The sequence below is a fragment of the Erinaceus europaeus genome, chromosome 11, assembly GCF_950295315.1.
Source record: "Erinaceus europaeus chromosome 11, mEriEur2.1, whole genome shotgun sequence".
In the NCBI taxonomy this organism is placed as follows: Eukaryota; Metazoa; Chordata; class Mammalia; order Eulipotyphla; family Erinaceidae; genus Erinaceus; species Erinaceus europaeus.
Window position 1 is genome coordinate 116,395,196 of NC_080172.1, and position 16,727 is coordinate 116,411,922.

Genomic DNA, 16,727 nt, shown 5'->3' on the forward strand with positions numbered 1-16,727 from the left:
GTACATATGCTACTAGGGATTGAACTCAGGACCTCTTGCTTGAGAGTCCAGTGCTCTATCTACTGAGCCACCTCCTGGACCACATGTGGGGAGGGAGGGAGGAGAGAGACAGACACCAGAGCATGTCTCAGCTCTGGTTGATGGTGGTGCAGGAGTTTGAACCTGAGGCCTTAGAGCCTCAGGCAGGAGCGTCTTTTGCATAACCACTCTGCTGTCTCCCCATCCTATGGTTACTCAACATTTAAGTGGCAGCCTTGAGATTTGAACCCTTGTCTCCCTGACTCCTGAGCTGCCCACCTATTCACTTCTCGGAGAGTCTCCCTGAGGTTCCTGCCTCTACTGTGTCCAGGGATCAGTCTGGAGGGAGAGATACAGGTGCACATGGGGGTGTGTTCCTGCCCTTAAGCCGGCTGTGGCTGAGTGAGTGCCTGGGTGTCTGCTGTGTGTTATGCTGTAGGACCAACGGCTCCCAGACCTTACTGGTTTACAGCTAGAAGGAGCTCTTCCTCTCACTCACAGGGGCTGGTTTTGCCAGGCTGCGAGCTGGGTTCAGGTGAGCTTTCGTGATTCCTAGCTCTCCTTGCCCTAGTGGCAATTCAGGACCTGGTTGCTTGGCCAGGATGACACATGCAATATGCCCCATGCCCCTCCCTCCCTCCCTCCCTCCCTCCCTCCCTCCCTCCCTCCCTCCCTCCCTCCCTCCCTTCCTTCCTTTCTTCTTCCTTCCTTATTAAAATCCTTATTTATTGGATAAAGACTGCCAGAAATTGAGAGAGAATGGGGAGAAAGAAAGAGAGAGAGAGAGATAGACACCTGCAGCCCTGCTTCATCACTTGCAAAGCTTTCCCCCTGCAGGGGCTCGAACCTGGTCCTTGTTCACTGTAACATGTGCACTCAACCAGATATGACACACCAGGCTCCCCTTTCTTGCCTCGCCTCGCCTCGCCTCGCCTCGCCTCGCCTCGCCTCGCCTCGCCTCGCCTTTCTTCGCCTCCCCTCCCCTCCCCTCCCCTCCCCTCCCCTCCCCTCCCCTCCCCTCCCCTCCCCTCCCCTCCCCTCCCCTCCCCTCCCCTCCCCTTCTCCTCCTTCTCCTTCCTTCCTTCCTTCCTTCCTTCCTTCCTTCCTTCCTTCCTTCCTTCCTTCCTTCCTTCCTTCCTCTCCTTACCAGAGCATTGCTCAGCTCTGGCTTATTTATGGCTGTGGGGCAGGACTGAAGCTGGGACTGGGGAACTTCAGGCATGGCAGTGGCTTTACATAGCCATGACGGGGGAACTTCAGGCATGGCAGTGGCTTTACATAGCCATGACGGGGGAACTTCAGGCATGGCAGTGGCTTTACATAGCCATGACGGGGGAACTTCAGGCATGGCAGTGGCTTTACATAGCCATGACGGGGGAACTTCAGGCATGGCAGTGGCTTTACATAGCCATGATGCAATCTCCCTCCCCCCCGCCCTGTTTCTTCACCTTGGGCCTGGTGAGCTGTCCTGCCACTTTCATTCCAAGGCACAGGGCCAAGCTCAGTGCTGATGAGGTGGAGGAGTTTCCTTCTCCTCCTCCAACGGGCAGCTACACACAGTCACATGGCAAAAGCACAGGGCAGCTAGCCCTCTTAGCTGAGACGCAGAAAGAAACGGGGACAAATAACCCTGTCACCTGCAGCAGACAAAGAGATGTGTGATAATAATACTCACCACATCTGGAAGCCGTCAGCTGTAAGACACACCACTCATTCACGGCCCACTCAGGAAGAAAGGCAGTTGCCAGCAACTCATTTTTTTATTTCGTTCTTATTAAAAGAGCTATTTGATTATTTTTTTCTCTCTTTTGCCTCCAGGGTTATTGCTGGGGCTCGGTGTCTGCACCACAAATCCACTGCTCCTGGAGGCCATTTTTTTCCCTTTTGTTACCCTGGTTGTTTTTATGGTTGTTGTGGTTATTATTATCATTGCTACTGATGTCATTGTTGTTGGATAGGACAGAGAGAAATGGAGAGAGGAGGGGAAGACAGAGAGGGGGAGAGAAAGATAGACACCTGCAGACCTGCTTCACCACCAGTGAAGCGACTCCCCTGCAGGTGGGGAGCCGGGGCTCGAACCGGGTCCCGGTCCTTGCACTTTGCGCCACGTGTGCTTAACCCACTGCGCTAATGTCCTACCCCCTGAGCTACTTGATTCTTACACAAGTTTCTTAGAGCAGCACAGTTTTGACCAGGCTGGCTTCTGCATAGGCAGCGGTGACAGCTGGGTCCTGAGCGCCACCATGCTGAGAGACCCTGAGATGTCGCCCATTGTACTTCAGAGGTGCTGTTTCTTGAGTGGAGGAAGCCCGAGGTGAGAATTGCGGTGGGAACCTGCAGTGAGACTAGCCTGCCTAGAGACTCAGCTGCACACGCTCACTGCACCTGGTGGTCCTGCTGTGTGTTTGTGAGGGGAGGGGTTCTGCTCCTCCATTCAAAGAACCAGGCACCTGTGGGCCTTTGCTTTGTCCACGTCTCACTTGGAGCAAGTGAGAGAGCTGGGGATTGAGCCTAGGACAGGCTGTCTCTCAAAAATAAAGTCTCCACATTAGGCGCTGGGCGGTGGCGCACCCAGTTAAGCAACACACAACACAAAGCACAAAGACCTGAGCAAGTTTCCCGGTTCGAGCCCCCAGCTCCCCACCTGCAGGGGAGTCGCTTTACAACCAGCGAAACAGGTCTGCAGGGGTCTGCCTTTCTCTCTCCCTCTCTGTCTTTCCTCCTCTCTGAATTTCTCTCTGTCCTGACCAATAAAACGAGAAGAATGACTACCAGGAGCAGTGGATTTGTAGTGTCTACATCGACAGTAATAACCCTGGGAGAGGAAAAAACAATCCCACATCTGAAAGGGGGAAGATAGAAGTTATTCCTGCACTGGAGACAGTGCAGACACAGACCACTAAAGAGGCTGCCCGTGCCTCTCTCTCTCTGACTGACAGCAAACCCACTGGAATAAAGATATAGGTGATCCAACGGCACAGAGCTCTGGACAGTAGCCAATGGTGTGGGGGAATTGTGGGAGTTTGATGTGACTCGTACCTGCAAACACTGAATCCAACATATTTCCTCACCTGCTGTGTACCGGCATTGCACAGTAGCTGCATTGGAAACCCCCAAATTTGGAAATGAATCTTTAAAAGTTGGGGTATAATTTTCTACAAGGAAATGTAGAATGCCCACTTTAAAGTAGTATTTTTAGACAAAGACAGACACCCGCCAGTCACAATGGAGACCATTTACATTCTCGAGTTTGTTTGTCATCTTTCTAGCGACTCTACTTCTAAATGCAGACGTTTCCACCTTGCCCCTCTAACATAATACCTTCCTTCAGCCTTTTTTTTTTTTTAAAAAAAAATTTCTGCCACTGTAGATGACTTTGCCTGCTCTTCCTTCATGTAAGTGAGGAATACGATGTTGATCTGATTTCACATGATACTGTGACAACAGGAAAGAAAACCACCTGTCAGTAATTCCTTCCTTTTCCTTATTGACTTAATTGTCAGTAATTCCTTCCTTTTCCTTACTGACTTAATTGTGTTCTGACTCACAGAGGTTTCCCCTCTGTTGCAAATTCTTCCTCCTTGACAGCTAGACTTTTATTTAAAAAATATATATTTATTTACTTATTGGTGGTTAGAGAGAGAGAAACTGAGAGGGGAAGAGGGCATAGGGAGGGAGAATCTCCTGGCTTCTTGCTCCGGGCAAGGCTACCCTTTGGAGTAATGGTCTCCAGGTGGGCTGGGGGAACTGGTGGGCGTGGTCTGGCTGGGAAGATCTCATATCCCAAGGTGGGGGGGCGGGGGGGCTGAGTCACCCCACCTTGGAGAGCATAGTGCCCAGGGGCTGCATCTTCACAGGCCGGGTTCCAGGCCCGAGTCTGAAAGTGCAGAGTCCTGAAGGCTGCATGCCCATTCTGGGTCACCCTCCTGCCTGCCTCTCATTGGTCACAACCTGCTCTCCCACCCCTGGGCCTCCTTGACTCTGTCTGCAAGCGCTCAGGCCCCATCCCCACCCAGCTGGCCACACTTAAACGCCTTGAGTCAGCACTGAACCGACACACCTGTGGGCTGTAGCCTTGAGCCGCATTCAGCCTTCCATGGGCTCCCTCCGGCAGGTAGGTAACTCTTGGTCCTTTCTCTCTCTCTCTCTCTCTCTCTCTCAGGTTGTCTGAGCATGGCTGGTTTATAACCTGCACTGGTTTGCACTCTGACATAAGCCAGTGCCTGGCTCTGAGATGGGGGCCACTAGGTTGGGCTGGGGGTGGGCAGAGGCTGCCTGGGGGTCAAAGGGAAGGGTCTCTCTCTCTCTCTCTGCCTCCCACCCTCCACCCCTCCCTCAGCCTGCGGCTCCACGACTTGGTCCTTAGAACTGGGAGAATCAGGCCCCGTGAAACTCCTAGCTCTGCTGCTGGCTACGTGGCTTGGGAAGGCTCCCTGACCTTGACAGGCCTCAGTTTCCCCCATCGTGAGCTGGGGTGGGAAGGAAGCCTGCAGACGCTGGGCAATGGCGAGGTGTGTGTGTGAGGGAGCTCTTTGGCTGGCCGAGGTCTAGGGCAAAGTGTTCCTGTCTCTGTGGAGGCTGGAGCTGTGGAGGCTGTGTGTGGGGGTGTGTGGCGGGGTGTACCCTCAGGGGTTGGGCCAGCTGATGACTCGGTGAGCCTGAGCCTGCTTCCATTTGGCTCTGTGGGGATGGTGACTTACAGGCTGTCGGCAAGAGCAAAGAGACAGTGGCTGGAGGGTTGGGTGGTGACTCACCTGGTCAAGCACACGCAGTACTAAGGGCAAGGATCCAGGTTCGAGCCCCCAGCTTCTCACCTGCAGGGGGGGGTGCTTCACAAAGGGCGGAGCAGGTCTGCAGGTGTCTGTTTTTCTCTCTCTGTCATCTCCTCCTCTCAATTTCTGTTTTATTCAATAATTAGAAAAAAAAAAAAGGAAAAAATGGCCACCAGGAGCGGTGGATTTGTACTGCCAGCACCAAGCCCCAGTGATAACCCTGGAGGCAAAAAAAAAAGTCAGTGTCTCCCCTAGTGCTGCTGTGAGATCCCTGGTTGCCGGTCTCAGACCCACAGAGAGCAGGAGAGGGACACAGCTGCGGGGAGAGGGGACCTGAGGAGGCCCTGGCTGCCATCACTGGCCCTCGGAGATGCCAGCCCAAGTCCCAGCCTCTGGCAGAGGCTGCCCTGGGTGTGTGGTTAGGGAGGTGACCTCTGTGAGGTGTCCTTGCTTGGGCCCGCCCTCCCCACCCACCCCGTCTTTCCCTGAGAGTCTAGGTCCTTTGCCCCTCATAGATTTTCAAAGTTTATTTTACTCTTTGAAAAATCTGTTTTATTTAGTTCCCACACAAAAAGGTTTTACATAATAAACCAAAGCACCCCTCCAGCGTGTGTGGTGCTGGGAGTTGAACCTGGAGCTGTAGGCCTGCAAGTCCTGGGCTCTACTGGTCGACCTTGGGAGGAATGGAGTCTCTGTCAACAGGAGACTGTGAACAACTGTGGTCGTGCAGGCTCCCTCATGGGCAAAGGCTGTTCTGAGGACTTAGCTATGGAGGCAGGGGCCGTGCTGCACTTCTCTGGGGGCCAGGCTGAGCACTGACCACCTCTGCAGGATACCTGCGACTGAAAGTTGTCTCTTACTTTTGCCTCCAGGGTTATCGCTGGGTCTTGGTGTCTGCACTGTGAATCTGCTGTTCCTGGAGGCCATTTTCCCCTTTTGTTGCCCTTGTTTTTATATCACTGCTATTGTTGTTAATATTACTGGTGTTATTGCTGTCATTGTTGTTGGATAGGACAGAGAAATGGAGAGAGGAGGGGAAGACAGAGAGGGGAAGAGAAAGACACCTTCAGAGCTGCTTCACTGTCTGTGAAGCGACCCCCCTGCAGTTGGGGAACTGGGGGCTCGAACCGGGATCCTTCCGCCGGTCCTTGTGCTTCACATCATGTGCGCTTAACCCGTTGCGCTACTCCCTGAGTGTTGTCTCTGAGCACAGGCAGAGGCTGAGCAGGTTAGAGGGCTGAGGGACTAGTCTACTTGTGACAAGGAGAGGGGGCGGAGCAAAAACATATCATGAACCAGTGGGGACTGAACCAATGCCCTGCGGTGGTTATGTAAATGGAATACAGTAGTTATGTAAATAGAATAGTGTTAAGCAGGGGGGATTAAACTAATGAAACAGAAGGGGTTTTTAGAAGCATACCAACACAGGGGAAAGGTAACGGGCTGGTTCTTTCTCGCTCACGACAGGGGTGACACGAAGTAAAAGACACCAGGGGACTCTTAGCGTGAATCTAGAATCTGGGTCCTTAGAGTCCCAGAATCCTAGAGTCCGTTTATTAGCAAAGTGGACATGAGTTAAATAGAAAAGCAACGAAGGGAATTATTGTTGAAATATGTCAGAAATTACAGGTTTCTTAACGGTCGGCATGCTCCTAAAGTAGGGGGCAGGAATTGATGAGATACAAGATAGTTATTCTCCATGACGCAAGCAACTTAATTATCCAAAGGTATTTGAGAGAAGCATAGGGGTTAAACCCGTAGGGTGAGACAGAGAGAAGATGGATATCAAAAAGCCATATAGTTTGGAATTTCTCTTGTCTGGGGTCTGAGGAGTGTGATGGAGTGTGTGATAAGGTGTGTTCTTCTGTGATCAGAAGGTGACTTTGAATAAGTGAATCTGCGGCCATGTGGCCTGCGGTTAATGGAGGGAAGTACTGGGGTATCTGTGGGCCTGAGAGTCAAGAAGGAAAGAACCAAGTCTGAGCTTCCCCCCTTATGCTCACCTCGGTTGGGTTGAGAGAGACTTACCAAGAGGTTATCTTCTCAGACCTCCATCCAAAGATGGGGGTGGTTCTCCCTAAGCTCTATCTCCCTAAGCTTACACATGGTCCCAACATCTCTCTTTCCATCTCTCTCTCATCCCCAGCACCCCCCATTCCTCTCTGTCTTATGGAAAAGATGCTGGAGTGATTGTGCAGACTCCAAGCACCCATGATCACCCTGGTGGCTAATAGATAAATAAAGACAAAGAACCTCCCTTGCCCCCCAGGAAGGACAAGCTTCTGTGGGTCACTGCTGGCATGTCATTGTGGGCAGGGCGTGGTGAGCCTGCAGGTTACGGGCTGGGCCATGGCGTTGGGAGCCCGGGCTTATAGGCAGAGCCCGGGCTTATAGGCAGCACCTCTGAAACAGAGGTGCTCAGACTTACTCTTCCCTGCCCAGCTCTGGCTCATGGTGGTCCTAGGGCTTGAACCTGGGGCTTGCGCCTGGCACCTGAGAGCCTCAAGCATGAAAGTCTTTTGCATAATCCCCCAATTAAAAAAAAGTCTTTTCTGTAACCATTATGCTACCTCCCCACTTTTTCCCTGTCTCCTTCTTAACCCTTTGTCTCTTCCTCTCTTTTTTATTAGTGATTTCATATTGATTTACAAAATTACAGGATCACAGGGGTACAACTCCACACGGTTCCCACCACCAGAGCTCTGTGCCCCAGTCCCTCCACTGGACGTTCCAGCGGTTCTCTCAAGGCTGCAGATAGGGGCTGACTATTATTTCTACAACTATCTGTCTAGATTGGTCTACATTTGCCCATTTTTTCCCCTATGGCGCCATCTTCTCTTCCTTTCCAAGTCACACCTGTCACTACATCCAAATGTCCTCCCTCTTTTCCTTCTCTCCGGGTCCTGACAGAGTTGGAGTTCAGAGCCCTCTGGGCATCTCCCCCTAATCATCTCTCCCCCTCTGGGAGCACGGACCCAAGTCCTTGATGGGGAGCCGACGACAGGCGGTCTGGCTTCTGGAATTGCATCTCTGCTGGACATGGGCTCTGCTGGACATGGGCTCACCTTTCTCCTTCTTAATTAGGGGCCATTCTGTCCCCCAGGGGACTCTGGTGGTTGCAGCTGGGCTGGGGATGCTTTGACGACCCTCAGGACAGACGTGACCCCACCCCAAACATCAGTGACCATGAGGCATGGAGTCTTCTGACTCAGAACCAGGCACATGGTTTGCGCTTCTGACACTGGCAGTGACGATGATGCCTCAACAGTGAGTATCCTGTTGTTAAAATTCGGAGGCTCCAGCTGGCCAGGCTAGCTTCACGGGTAGGTAACAGAGATGACCAGAGACATACGGCTGGGCCGGGAAGCTGTATTTCTTTATTCAGAAACGATTCATAAACTAACCCAAACTAATCACCAAACAAAACTCTCCTGCCTCCTTCTCACATGGTGGCGCCAAGAACTCTCAAACTCTGGAACTCTAGAACTCTCTCGGGGTTCCTTGCGGCGGGGACAAGCGGGCCCGTGAAACTAGCAGGACTGAACCAATTTTCTTGGCAGGGGGAGAGCTAGAACAACCCAATGTAAAGCATACAACATTTTCCCTTCCTCTTTGTTTCTTCTTCCTGCTCTGGTTGGGAGGGACAGGCAGCCTACACATTTCCCTAGGCAGCCTCTGGCCCTTGGGGGGTGGGCTGGGTGCAGGGCTGGGATGCCAATGGCCTGGCTCTTGGGGCTCCTCTTCAAACCCCCACGCTATCCTGACACCTGTGTCTACCCAGCTTCTCCTCTGTGTCTACCCAGTGCCCTGGCCCTAGTTGGTATACAGGCCCAGGGTGGCCTGGGAGCCTTGGTGTTAGTAGCTGGATTTTTATTTTAAAAATTGCACTGGCCTGAGGCCCTTATTACTCCAGTCTGGCCTGGCTCCCAGGGGGAGATCAAGCAGAAACAGACGTGCTAACAGGCCCTGCCGCAGACCCCCTTCAGACTTTACACTTAGCCTCCTGTGAACAGGGCCTGCCTCCCCACACCCTGCCTCCCTGCCCACAGCCCTCCAGGGGTTTCCCTTGGGTCCTGTGTCCTGGCAGTGGGGGGCTGAGTGGGTGCCGAAGGGGAGTATGCTTGGGCCAGGCCAACTCATGGGCCTTTCTCTGCAGGGAGAGCTGTGAGCTCAGGGCTGCCTTGGAGTCCCTGCCTGTTCTGGTGTTGTCTCCCACTGTGCTCTGTCTTGTGAGGGGAGCCGGCTGTGTCGAGGCTGAGCCCAGCCTTCAAGGACCCTTGACCTACCCCCCCCCACACACACACACGATTGTGTCAGCTCTAGGGCTTCATTGCTCCAGGTTCACTTTTTCTTTTTTAAGTTTCTTCTTTCTTTTTCTAAAACATTTTAAAAATTGATTTATTATTGGATAGAGACAGAGAGAAATTGAGAGGAGAGGAGAGGAGAGACAGAGAGACACCTGCAGCCCTGCTTCACCACTTGTGAAGCTTCCCCCCTGCATGTGGGGACCAGGGACTTGAACCCAGGTCCTTGTGCGCTGTGGTGTGTGCACTTAACCAGGTGCGCCACCGTCCAGCCCCCTCAGGTTAACTTTTTCAGATAGAGACAGAGATAAGCAGAAATACACTTTTTTTTTTGAGACATTAAGGCAGAAAGAAGAGGAAAATTAACGCAGAAATCTCCCTGATTCAGTCGGCCACAGCGTCATACAGTGACTAGGCTAGGACCTGGCAGAGGGACGGCTTGTGCACTCTGCACTCCTAATGCTTTTATTAATACATGTTTCAGTTGTTAATTTATTTATATTGAGAAGCTGAGGGGGATAGAGGGAGACCTGCAGCTTTTTCACTTTCGAAGCTTCCCTTCCCTGTAGGTGAGAACAAGAGGCTTGAACCTGGGTTCTTGAGTTCTGTAGTGTGTGTGCTCACCTGTGTGTGCCACCACCGGGCCCCCACTTAATACTTTTTTTTAATATTTATTTATTCCCTTTTGTTGCCCTTGTTATTTTATTGTTATAGTTATTGTTTTTGTCACTGATGTCATCGTTGTTGGATAGGACAGAGAGAAATGGAGAGAGGAGGGGAAGACAGAGAGGGGGAGAGAAAGATAGACACCTGCAGACCTGCTTCACTGCTTGTGAAGCGACTCCCCTGCAGGTGGGGAGCCGGGGGCTTGAACTGGGATCCTTATGCTGGTCCATGCGCTTAACCTGCTATGCTACTGCCCAACTCCTCCACTTTTCAGTGATTTATTATTGGGGGCTGGGCAGTAGCACACTGGGATAAACACACATGGCTCAAAGCACAAGGACTAGTGCAAGGATCAGGTTTGAGCCCCCAGCTCCCCACCTGCAGGGGGGTTGATTCACAAGTGGTAAAGCAGCTCTGCAGGTGTCTTTCTCTCTCTCTCTCTCTCTCTTTCTTTCTTTCTTATTATCTTTATTTATTGGATAGAGACAGTCAGAAAGCGAGAGGGAAGGGAGGGATAGAGAGGGTGAGAGACAGACACCTGCAGCCCTGCTTCACCACTCACAAAACTTTCCCCCTGTAGGTGGGACTGGGGGGTTCCATCCCAGGTCCCTGCAGATTGTAACGTGCTCTCAACCAGGTGCGGCACCGTCTGGCCCAGGTGTCTGTCTGTCTCTCCCTCTCTCTGTCTTCTCCTCCTCTTTCAGTTTCTCTCTGTCCTATCTAACAACAATAACAACAAGGGCAACAAAATTGGAAAAAAAAAGGCCTCTAGGAGCAGTGGTTTGTGATGCAGGCACTGATCAAAAGAAAAAAGGTATTTTATTTTTAAGAGAGAGGGAGAACACACACACACACACACACACACACAACACACACACACACACATACACACACACACTTTTTGTAGAGGCCATAGACTACTTCTGTCTTTTTTTTTAAATTTCTTTATTGGGGAATTAATGTTTTATATTCAACAGTATACTACTTCTGTCTTATGTTGGTACTGGGGATTGAACCTGGGACCTCAGACATGCAAGTCTGGTGTTGCCATTGCACTGTCTCTCCAGCTCTGGGGTGAGCTCTGGAAAGTCATCTAAACCTTCATGTCTCCAAACCACCCCCTCCACTCAAGAGCCATGCATGAAGCCACTGCTAAGGACTGAGAGGGGCCTGTCCAACGCCCCCAGCCAGCCCATGAAGCAAGCCCCTGGTCACAGCTGGAAGAGACAGGAGGAGAGACGGGGGGCCTAAAGAGTATGGTGACACATACAAGCACCCTCCTTGGGTGACAGCGACCCCCTCTGCTTCCTGTAGGTCTGGGATCAGTTTCCCCTTTTCTGAGGGGTCTGCCCTAGGCTCTGGCTTGGCCCCATGGGCACAGTCCTCTCTGCTTCCTCCTCAGCAGCACCAGTGCCATCTGCTCCCTCACTCCCTGCTGTGTCCCCTCCCCTGGGTGTGAGGTCTCTGAGTGCTGGGCTAGCGTGAGGGTGCCTCTTCCCGGGAGCGTACTCTCTGGGTTGGAGAGAACCTGGACTGACACTCAGCAATGAGGGAACAATGACTCATGAACTCATGGCAGAGTGTCAACACAATATCTTTATTGATCAGAGAGCCAACACTTTTAAAAGGTAGACCCGGAAGTGGCAAGTCGGAAACGGAAATGGCTACAAAGGGGGTGGAGAAAGGCAATTGTGGGCTGGAAAGGTAGGAACTTCCTTAGCAACTGTTTATAGGGTTTTTACTGGTAGGATTAATATTACCCTGCAGGCAGGGAGGGTCTCGAGGTAGAAAGAAGATAGATCAAAGGAATGGAATGGGTGGGGATCTCTCAGGCAAAGCAATGATTATGTAGATAGGCCATAGTATCAGAAATGCAGGGTGCTTTGTGAGGCTTGTCACAATTACCCAACATCCTAGGACAGCGCCCCGACCCCCCGCAGAAGGCACAGGAGGGCACTGCCTGCTGATCCCACTCCACACCTGGGTAACATCCATCTTTTGAAATCTCAGTCTTTCCTTCCCTCTCGTGGTGGCCAGAGTTTGAGTGCAGCGAGTGACACCGGTGACATTGGCCGGGTTCCCTGAGGGGAGGGCGAGGTGCCCTGCACCTGACTCCCAGACTCACAGGGAGGTGAGTCCAACCCCAGATCTCAGATGAGCCAGAGTTCATGCAGCCAGCCCTCCCAGGGAGTAATGACTGTAATTTCCTCTGTATAACCCTCAGCTCTGGGAAGATATTGTGACCCAGATGTCAGGCGTGCTGACACACCCTGCCCCTGTAATTGAGGCTTCCGGAGCTCTCCAGAGGGAGCTGGTGCTGAGCCGTCCCCTTTGCAACCCGCTTTCTGACTCCCTGGCGGCTGTGCAAATGCAGTAATGACTGTGGGTGCAGGGTGCCTGGGAGCACTGTTCCCCACAGGCATGTGCATGACCCTGGCCCCACCTGGAGTCTCCCGGCAGCCCTGTGTGCCGTGTGCTGGGGAACCATGCTCGGCTCTGACTTGAGTGGACATAAGTTAACATCTTCCCTGAAATGGCGTTTCATGAGTGGGGGTCTGGCTTGAGCCGGGGTGTCCTGTCTTCCCTACATGGCGGATACCCACATCACACGCTGCCTCTCTTCTCCTGTCCTTTCTGCTCACCCCCTTTATTTTTACTTATTTATTTAAATTTTTTATTATCTTTATTTATTGGATAGAGATAGTCAGAAATCGAGAGGTAGGGGGAGATAGAGACACAGAGAGATAGGGACAGAGACAGAGACACCTGCAACCCTGCTTTAACACTCGTGAAGCTCTCCCCTTATAGGTGGGGACCAGGGGCTTGAACCCGGGACCTTGCACATTGTAACATGTGCGCTCAACCAGGTGCAACACCACTCCCCCCCCTCTCCGATTTTTAATTTTATCTTTTGCCTTCAGGTTGATCACCGGGGCTTGGTGCCTACACTAGGAATCCACTGCTCCTGTGGCCATTTTTTTTCTGATTTATTTGGGATAGGACAGAGAGAAATTGAGAGAGAAGGGGGAGATAGGGAGAGAGAGAAACTGCTTGTGAAGCAACCCCCTGCAGGTGAGGAGCCAGGGGCTCAAACTGGGATCCTTGCACAGGTCCCTGTGCTTTGTACTATGTGTGCTTAACCTGGTTCACTACCGCCTGACCCCTCAGACTGCCCCCCCTTTTTTAATTTTTTTGACCCAGGATCAAAAGAGGAGATTGCCGGGTGGTGGCAGATAGGTGAGGAGTTGAGCAGAGGAGTTTGGCTCTGGGCTGTGGGCGTGAGTCTGTGTCTGTGACATGTCTGTGGTCTGGTCTGATTTCTACAATGAGGACAGGCTTAGGGGGACGGGGAGGACGGGGAGCCCGGGGTGGAGCTGCACCAGTCCAGTGGAGCAGAGAGGTTCACTGCTTAGGTTTTACTGATTTTGTTTGTTTGTTTTTAACCAGAGTCCTGCTCAGCTCTGACTTAGGGTGGTGTGGGGGACTGAACCTGAGACTTTGGAGCCTCAGGCATGAGAGTCTCTTCAAAGAACAATGATGCTATCTACCTTCACCTCCCCATGCTGACTGCTTAGGCAAGGCTGGTTCAAATTCTCCTCATGATTAGTCAACAATTTGTTCTACCTTATGTTTTTGCCGGGATAGCCTCGCGGGCAGGAGAGAGATGACCAGGGACTCATGGCTGAGCTGGGAAGCAGTATCTCTTTATTGATGAGCAGGGATGCGGTTCAACAATCTAATCTCTTCTAATCACAACACAATTCTTTCCTGCCTCTCTCCTGAGGTGGAAGAGTCAGGAACAAGGAAGTATGTAGGATAGGGGGCAGGGAAAAGGGGAAAGCGCAAACCAGTGAGGATTAAACCAGTGTCCCGGAGGCAGGGGAGTGCTTAGTTAACAGTGGTTATGTAAATAGAATACATCATACGTAATACAAGCGAACCTAATGTGATGATCAAAACAGAAGGTCTTATAAGCAGGATTTAGAAGCATACTAACATATTTTAACTCTTTTTTAGCCTCTAGGTTCCAGAGAGTACCATGATGCCATCCTGACTTCCCTGGACACACTAGGGAAAGAGAGGCAGGCTGGGAGTATGGATCCACCTGTCAACACCCATGTTCAGCGGGGAAGCAATTACAGAAGCCAGACCTTCCACCTTCTGCATCCCACAACGACCCTGGGTCCATACTCCCAGAGGGTTAAAGAATAGGAAAGCTATCAGGGGAGGGGATGGGATACGGAGTTTTGGTGGTGGGAACTGTGTGGAGTTGTACCCCTCTTATCCTATGGTCTTGTCAGTGTTTCCATTTTATAAATTAAAAAAGAAATTCTCCTCTTGGCTTTCCTAACCAGGCTTATCTTCCCTAATGGTCGAGCCTTCCCCAGCCCTACTGATGTGTGTGCTCCTGTGCATTAAAGGGAGTTTGACCCTGGGCACTGCCCTCTGTGCCCACTGCGCATTCTATTCACCAGTCTCTTGGTGCGATACAAACCCTCGGCTCTTCGAATACTGGCTGGAGCCGTGAGCCTCCAGTGTTAGTTCTACTTCAGCACTCAGTGCTCATTTTTGACGCCTGCAGAAATCCCCACTGTCTGTGTAACCTGCTCTATTCCATGCCACTGCCGCCTTTATTTATTTCAGACAAAAGGCTACACCCCCGCGTGGCTTTTCGGTTCGCTTTTCTTCTGTTGCTGACACAAGGGAGGAATCAAGAACGTCACTTCAGCAGCTCGCAGCCCAGCTGTTCTTGTGATTTGTGGGAGGGAGTGGCACCCACGCGCTTTTCCCACAGGGCTGGGTGTTTGTGGGTTTGGCTCTCGGCTGTGAGTGTGAGAGTCTGTGACATGGGGTATAGAGAATCAACAGAGGGCTCCCTCTCTCTGCAAATAGTAGAAATCGACTGGACACTGTTAGCAGGAAAGGAACTGCTTGTGGGGAGACTGTAGGCCTTGGGCTAAGGTTCAGGAAGCCAGGAGCCCAGGTGACTCTGGGGGCAGCTCTTGGTAAGGTCTGCTCAAAGCCCTGTGGGGTCCTGCTGGGACGGGTGACCCCAGCCATGATTTTTGGCAGGACTGGACTTCTGTGTCTTGAAATAGAGGGAGCTGGATGAAGAGACTTTGATAATCGGCTTTCAGGACCTTGTGATCAAATACATTTTTCTAAGCTAGAGAGAGAGAGAGAGCAAGAATGAGAGAGAGACTGAAGCCATAGCACCAAAGTTTTCTTCAGTGATTGGGAGCCGGGCTCAAACCTGGTTTGCCCACAGGGCAGAGCAGGTGATATCGAAATGAGAGTGAGCTGTTTCTTCACCCTTGATGTTTTTTGGTTTCTGAAGGGATGGTTGCTTCGGGTTATTGGCCTGCAAGGAAGAGGAATGAGTGCTTAGTTGCCAGTCACAGTCATACCTGTGTGTCCCCCCCACCCCATGGGTCTCAGAGATAGGAGAACTGTGTCCTGGCCCTTCCAGGTGCTGAGGACAGAGGGTGTCACCTTGCAGTGTCAGAGAACAGGACCAGGTTCCTCTGAGTGAATAAGCAAGTTCCAAGCCAGCAGAGGCTCAAGGAAGGGAGAGTGTGTAGATGCTGGACCTGAGGGCTTAGCTGTGCCAGGCAGGTCTGGGCGAGGTGGGGAGAAGTGGAAGGCTGAAGGGACCTCGCATCTTTGGGGAGGTCACGGGGGCTGGCTGCCCCTGCTGGGCAAAACAAGGGTGAGGCCACATGGTGATTCCTGGTCAGAGGGGACAGTGATCCTGCAGCTGTCCCCTGAAGACAAGCTAGGACAGCAGGCTGCAGCAACAGGGTGACAGTGTGGGGTGGGGCAACTTGGGGAGGGGAAGCAGAGGGGCACTGGAGTGCAGAGTCCCAGGGAACTGGAGTGCAGAGTCCCAGGAGCACTGGAATGCAGAGTCCCAGGGGAACTGGAGTGCAGAGTCCCAGGGAACTGGAGTGCAGAGTCCCAGGGGAACTGGAGTTCAGAGTCCCAGGGGAACTGGAATGCAGAGTCCCAGGGAACTGGAGTGCAGAGTCCCAGGGGAACTGGAGTGCAGAGTCCCAGGGGAACTGGAGTGCAGAGTCCCAGGGAACTGGAGTGCAGAGTCCCAGGGGAACTGGAGTGCAGAGTCCCAGGGGAACTGGAGTGCAGAGTCCCAGGGGAACTGGAGTGCAGAGTCCCAGGAAACTGGAGTGCAGAGTCCCAGGGGAACTGGAGTGCAGAGTCCCAGGGAACTGGAGTGCAGAGTCCCAGGGGAACTGGAGTGCAGAGTCCCAGGGAACTGGAGTGCAGAGTCCCAGGGGAACTGGAGTGCAGAGTCCCAGGGGAACTGGAATGCAGAGTCCCAGGGGAACTGGAGTGCAGAGTCCCAGGGAACTGGAGTGCAGAGTCCCAGGGGAACTGGAGTGCAGAGTCCCAGGGGAACTGGAATGCAGAGTCCCAGGGAACTGGAATGCAGAGTCCCAGGGGAACTGGAGTGCAGAGTCCCAGGGAACTGGAATGCAGAGTCCCAGGGGAACTGGAATGCAGAGTCCCAGGGAACTGGAGTGCAGAGTCCCAGGGAACTGGAGTGCAGAGTCCCAGGGGAACTGGAGTGCAGAGTCCCAGGGGAACTGGAGTGCAGAGTCCCAGGGGAACTGGAGTGCAGAGTCCCAGGGGAACTGGAGTGCAGAGTCCCAGGGGAACTGGAGTGCAGAGTCCCAGGGGAACTGGAATGCAGAGTCCCAGGGAACTGGAGTGCAGAGTCCCAGGGGAACTGGAGTGCAGACTCCCAGGGGAACTGGAGTGCAGAGTCCCAGGGAACTGGAGTGCAGAGTCCCAGGGGAACTGGAGTGCAGAGTCCCAGGGGAACTGGAGTGCAGAGTCCCAGGGGAACTGGAGTGCAGAGTCCCAGGAAACTGGAGTGCAGAGTCCCAGGGGAACTGGAGTGCAGAGTCCCAGGGAACTGGAGTGCAGAGTCCCAGGGGAACTGGAA

At 52.6% G+C, this 16,727-nt stretch overlaps 1 long non-coding RNA gene across 1 annotated transcript; it reads left to right on the top strand.

Annotated features, from left to right (window-relative positions):
* Positions 1 to 3,883: 3,883 nt before the first annotated feature.
* Positions 3,884 to 13,973, top strand: LOC132541166 (uncharacterized). Its single transcript, XR_009552333.1, has 3 exons — positions 3,884 to 4,132; positions 7,894 to 8,057; positions 13,778 to 13,973. It is a non-coding gene; the product is annotated as an uncharacterized LOC132541166 (long non-coding RNA).
* Positions 13,974 to 16,727: the final 2,754 nt, after the last annotated feature.